The 5,914-nt window shown below is 30.3% G+C and overlaps 1 long non-coding RNA gene across 1 annotated transcript in view; it reads right to left on the reverse strand.

Annotated features, from left to right (window-relative positions):
* Positions 1-506: 506 nt before the first annotated feature.
* LOC123265730 overlaps positions 507-5,914 on the reverse strand; it is a 12,265-nt gene continuing 6,857 nt past the window's right edge. The window contains exons 2-3 of the long non-coding RNA XR_006509642.1: positions 665-666; positions 507-519 (exon numbers count right to left, since the gene is read on the reverse strand). This is a non-coding gene — a long non-coding RNA (uncharacterized LOC123265730). The remainder of the gene's footprint in view (positions 520-664; positions 667-5,914) is intronic.

Below are 5,914 nucleotides of genomic sequence, written 5' to 3' on the forward strand. Positions count from 1 at the left end.
TTTCATTTTTTTTTTTGAATTTTTTCTAAGTCTTAATTAACTTTTAAAAAATCAATTTTACAATATAGGTATCAAACGATTCAGAATTTTACGAATCGTAAATATATCCTATCGTGTGGAGAACTTTTTTTTCAAAAATTACTTTCATTTGTTTAAAAAAATTGTTAATTAACAATTAAAAATATTTTCTCATAATGTAGGTATCAAACGATTCTGAATATAACGAATCGTAAAGATATCCTATCGCCTAAAGAACTTTTTTTTTTATTTTTTTCTATTTATTTAAACAAATAGTTAGTTAATAAATAAAAATTTGTTTTCACTATATAGGTATCAAACGATTCCGAATATTACGAATCGTAAAGATATCCTATCGCCTAGAGAACTTTTTTTTTTTTAATTTTTCCTATTTGTTTAAACAAATAGTTAGTTAACAAAAAAAAATTTATTTCCACAATATAGATATCAAATATCAAATGATTTCAAATTTCGTGAATTGTAAAGATATTTTATCATCAACTGTTCGCTTTTTAAAATGTTAACTATTTTTTTTTTTTTTTTTTTCAAAACAACAAACTTCATAAACTGTTATTGTACTGTATGGTATAATTTTTACTCTTATGTGAATATTCGGTTATAGTTCTTACATTCATAGACTGGAAACTCCTGAGATTTATTAAATAGAGGATAATAGGTGGTGACGTTAAATAATAAGTTAACTGTTTTAATTACTATACATATAAATATTCATATATTGTTGCTAATTCAATGATAAAATATTCAAGAGAATATTATATCGAACATAATGAAAGATTTAAGAATTTCATTTTAGATAATACTTGGCAATTGTTTAAATAATTTACTAAAGTTATAATAATGTAAATTCTACCTGGTTAGTGGATATTTTTCGTTTGTATGTTTAAATTTATTCTTTACGTATCCTAAATTTACTTTACAATACAATTTACTTTTACTTCTACCCGTGATTTAAAAAAACTTTGAAAAACGTAAGCGCACTTATGTATAGTCAAAGCCATACAAGTGTTTTTTTTTTAATATTAACTTATTTGTTTAAAACTTATTAATTTATTATGTTTAAATTTTAGATTCTTCAGATTAACAATTTATTTCCATGTCTTTTGTATCAATTTAGTTTTGTTAAATTAATTTTTCTTTCGGTGATCGTCATTATACTTATTATAAATTTTTTAATTGAAAATTATTATTTCCCTATATATTTAGAACGAACGTAAAATTTTTGACTATCTCCAAATTAAAATAAAATAATAACGAAAAAAATTGTGTAATAATTAAATAAAATGTTATTAACGAATGCGATTTTCTAAATTTGACGTTCGATCTTAAATGTCTTAAAGTTAGATTGCAATATTCTATTATTTTTTTTCCTTCAACAATCAAATTTTTTTGTGACTATGTGATAACTTAGCGAACTTACAGCTGCAGTGACTTGTTTGACTCAATTCAATGGATTTTATGGATGTTTATATTGCTATGCGAAAGGACAAAGCCTAAGACCTGGAAAATTCGTTTATCCATTAAATCAATTCTATAAAAGACAGCGAACGGATACAGAATTACGTTACGATATGGCCTACGCTTATGACAATAATACTAAGAGATATGGAATTAAAAGTATATCATCGCTAGTGACTTTGCCACTATTCAATATACGCAATGGGGTTGTTGTCGAAGCTATGCACGCAGTTTATCTAGGAGTAGTTCGGCTACATACACGACTATTTCTTACGACAACTAAAGCTCCCTATTATGCAGGAAGTCCTGAGAGTATTAAATTAATAGATAAATGTTTGTTAGCTATCAAGCCACCGTCATGTCGGTCACGTAAGCCAAGATCTATAACAACGAATCAGAAATGGAAAGCTTCGGAATGACGTAATTGGTTAGACTACGGTCCAATTTGTCTGAAGGAAGTATTGCCTGCAAAGTACGTTCATCATTTTGCACTTTTATCAGAAGTCATCCATCATTTAAATAGTGACTGCATCACGCCAGATAATTTAGATCGTTGTAAAATGTTCTTGAAAGCATATATAAAACTTTTTCAACAATATTTCGGAGATGAAAATATGATCTCTAACATTCACTTGATGGCGCATTTAGTTGAAGTTGTTCGAAACTGGGGACCAATCTGGGTTCACGAAGCATTTACATTTGAATCTATGAATAGAAAAATTATGGACTTTGTTACAAGTTCTTTTGCTCAAACTGACCAAGTCGCAACACGATTTCTCATTCAAAAATTTTTAGTTAATACCTTGTCCAATGAAAAAGTTTCTTATGAAACAAAAAAATTTATTGCAAAACAAATCAAAATTTCTTTTGAGCAAAATAACGATAGCGTATTGAATCATTTAGTTGGTTTGGGAAAATTTGTAACTCGAATGCCTACAGCTGAAGAACGAGATGCAATGCAAAGTGTAACGGAGTGTTACAGTCCCTGTATTACCCATGTGTGGTTTCTGGCCTGCGCCAGTTAGTTTATCGACGGATCACAGGGCGCTCTGCTCCGAAGTACTCGCGCCTCTAGCTATAAGTAATAAATAAGTCCCCGGGGGGGAAGCGCCGGCGCTGAGAGAGAGAGAGAGAGAGTGGGGAAAACAGAGTGAAGAAAGAACTACAACGACAAGACCACGAAGATTCATTGTGACCGAACAGTCTCACTGGACGCATCGCAAATTTTTGTAAAAACGCAGAGCACAGGTAATTATTTTATTTCGCTCACCTTTAAGTGGAACGAAGCGATAAAAACTCAATTAATTTATTGCTTGCTAGGCCGCCTGCCAGCTTGCGTAAATTAATTCTAAATTGTAATAATTTCTAATGCTGATTTGCGGTTACAGGCTTGAGAAAATACCCAGAGCACGAGTGACGGTGACCAGAGTTTTGCCGCCAAGCAGATCGATCCGAGGAGGTATTTGCCGAGGATTTATCCGAGGAGAAAGTTACACCACCCTGGACAAAAGGAGTCGCAGCTCTTCGAGGGAGTGCACGAGTATTTAGAATATAAAAACGAAAAAAAAAACTCCAGGTACAAATATCATGTCTGATTTTAATTCTCGGGTCTGCGGCGTCAGCCAGGCAACACGTCGGCTGAAGGTTACCGCCATTTCGCGTTCGGTCACAATCGCTAGTCAATAAATTAATTAATTTAATTTAATATTAAAATTGGAGAAAATTATAAAACAATTAATTAATAATACCAGGACAGGTTTCGGGTTATTGATTAATTTGTTAGGGAAATAGACTTGTCTTTGTCATTATACATTTTACACGTAGGCCTGTCGGGGTTAATAATACTAGGCATTTAGTTCGGGTTATTAATTCCAGATCTTTACGCCATGTGTAAAATTTATTAATTGAAAATCTTTGAATAATAATTTGGCTTAAGCCAATAGCAATGAAACTGAGTAAACCGCTAAATTAAAATTATTTAAGACTACAATTTATTCCGATCTAAAATTATTTGTAATAAATTATTTGGCGCATTATTTAATATTTGTCATAATGGAAATTAAAACTAGAATCAGGAATTATCATTAGAATTAATAGAACTGTCAAGTTAGAGTAGAAAATAAAAATTGTAAAAATTCGTCCGAAAAAATTACACTAAAAACTTGCGACAGAGACGCAAGACCGAGCGAGAGCGTCAGCCATCTTGTCCCGCGCGAAAACGCTGAGTAGAGGACATTCAAGGTCGAAACAAAATTGTCTCCGTTCGTTTGAAATAAACTAAACTCAAGTAAAATGAAATATTAAGTTTTAAGCAACACATAATAAAATACAATAGAATAATCTTTTGCCAAATTTCACTTTTGCGTTGGAAAATAAATTTAGTAAAATTTACTGCTGATTACTGGATTAAATAAAATAGCTCGAAATAAAATAATTTGGATTAAATTAAATAATATAAAAGATTTAAGTTTACTCGATTATAGGAATTTATTTAATTTTGTTAAAATAAAGATTAAAATTTATTTAGTAATTTCTCAGACATAATGAATGGATTTAATCCTCGATGAATTGGAATTTTAATTTGGATAATTATTGTTGTAGAAATTGAAGATACGGCAGTAATTTAGATAATAGGAATGTGTAATTTATAATTCGGAAAATGATGAATAAGAATTTTAGAAATATTAATTAGGAAAATAATATTCTGGAAATTAGTTATAAATTGGAATTCAAGCGTTATTATTATTATTATTATTATTATTATTATTATTATTATTATTGGAATTGGAATAGAGTGTGTTTGTGTGTGAGTAAAGGGGCTATCCTGCTTCGGGGTAGTTCTCTTAGAGTAGCGTGAAGTTTGGGGGACAGCGTGCGCTGTGTGGACAACGTGTGCAGTCACGTCCGGGTCCAGCTCAGTGGCATGAGAGTCCGTGAGACCGCGCGAACTAAGTTAGAGTAGCGTTAGAGGTCCAGGGGACGACGCGAAGTAGATAGAGTACCGTGAGAGTCCAGTAGGCATCGGGTACTGCAACCACGTGAGGGTCTAGCTGGACAGCGTGAAATATACCGTATGAGAGTGAGAGTGAGTGTGATTGTTATCCATGAAATTTTATATGTTGTTATCTTGGCCATTATTTCAACTGTAAAAGGGAGTGGAAAATAAAGAATTTTGTTAAACGAATTTCTGTGTCTACATTTTAGTTTCCTTCCAGCAATCTTTCACGACCCTGACCTAATACTCCATGTTCTGGTCCAGTTTCTGGATACTGAGTCCAAAAATCCAGTGGCGCCCTTAAGAGTAAAAAGGGGCGACCAAGAGAAACAAATCATCCCGTTTCAAAGAGTAGGTTATAATCCTACAAATATCAAATGTTTCAAGAAAATGAAACTGAATGGACAAAATTATATGTGTGAAGGCACCAAAAACCTCAAATTCTGTAATTCTGTCATTTATGATGGTAATGGGACATTTGGTACAATAACTACAATGATTAAATTTCAAAATAATGATGAAACAATTGGTGGCATCTTTATTAAATGTTTTAATCGGGTCAGACAAGCATTTGACTGTGAACATATTCATCGAGCAATAACTTCAAATAAATTAATTTTTGTTAAAGAATCAAGTTTGATAAGACCGGCTATTTTGATGAAAACTGATAAAAATTTATATTTAATTAAACAAACAAACTGCTGGGAATCTGATTGAAGGATCATCTCAATTTTTGAATTTTACATGGGTATTCAAAGGTAGATTCCAACAAATTTAGATTTTTGAAATATATCATTGATAATTGTTATTAAATATTTGCTAAAAGTAGATTGCAAAAATTATTATCAAATTCATATACATATCTTATGGTAGAAAAGTTCAATAATGCAAAAATGTATACTAAAATAAATGTATACATAATCCTTTTTTTAAAAAAAATAATACAGACTATACGTAGAGCTAAGTTTACTGAATTCTTATGTTAAAATTGTAAAATATAAAATAATTAATATTTAAAATTGTTTATGTATACAACTATTATGATTTGAAATAATAAATTATGTAATTTTCCTTCACGCATTGAGAGTTTATTTATTTTTTTTTATATTTTCTAGCAATTAAGAAACATTTTTTATAAATGTCTAATCTTTGATACCATTTTTGAGATGTTTAAGCATAAGAAATTAAAGTTTAAAAGAAGCACACTATTAATCAATGTCAAAAAAGTGATATTTTTTTTAAGCGTCATTTTACTGTAACCAGCTTGACGGAATTCGATATTCATCTATTCATCTACTCAGAAGAACTATTCAGTTCTTTTAACATAAAAATGTTATTTCAATATGAAAATTGGATTGAAAATCAAAGTAATGAGTTATTTTAAACGGACGCTTAGTTGAAAATTTTGCATTAACGACGTATCTT

Source organism: Cotesia glomerata, linkage group LG5 (assembly GCF_020080835.1).
Source record: "Cotesia glomerata isolate CgM1 linkage group LG5, MPM_Cglom_v2.3, whole genome shotgun sequence".
In the NCBI taxonomy this organism is placed as follows: Eukaryota; Metazoa; Arthropoda; class Insecta; order Hymenoptera; family Braconidae; genus Cotesia; species Cotesia glomerata.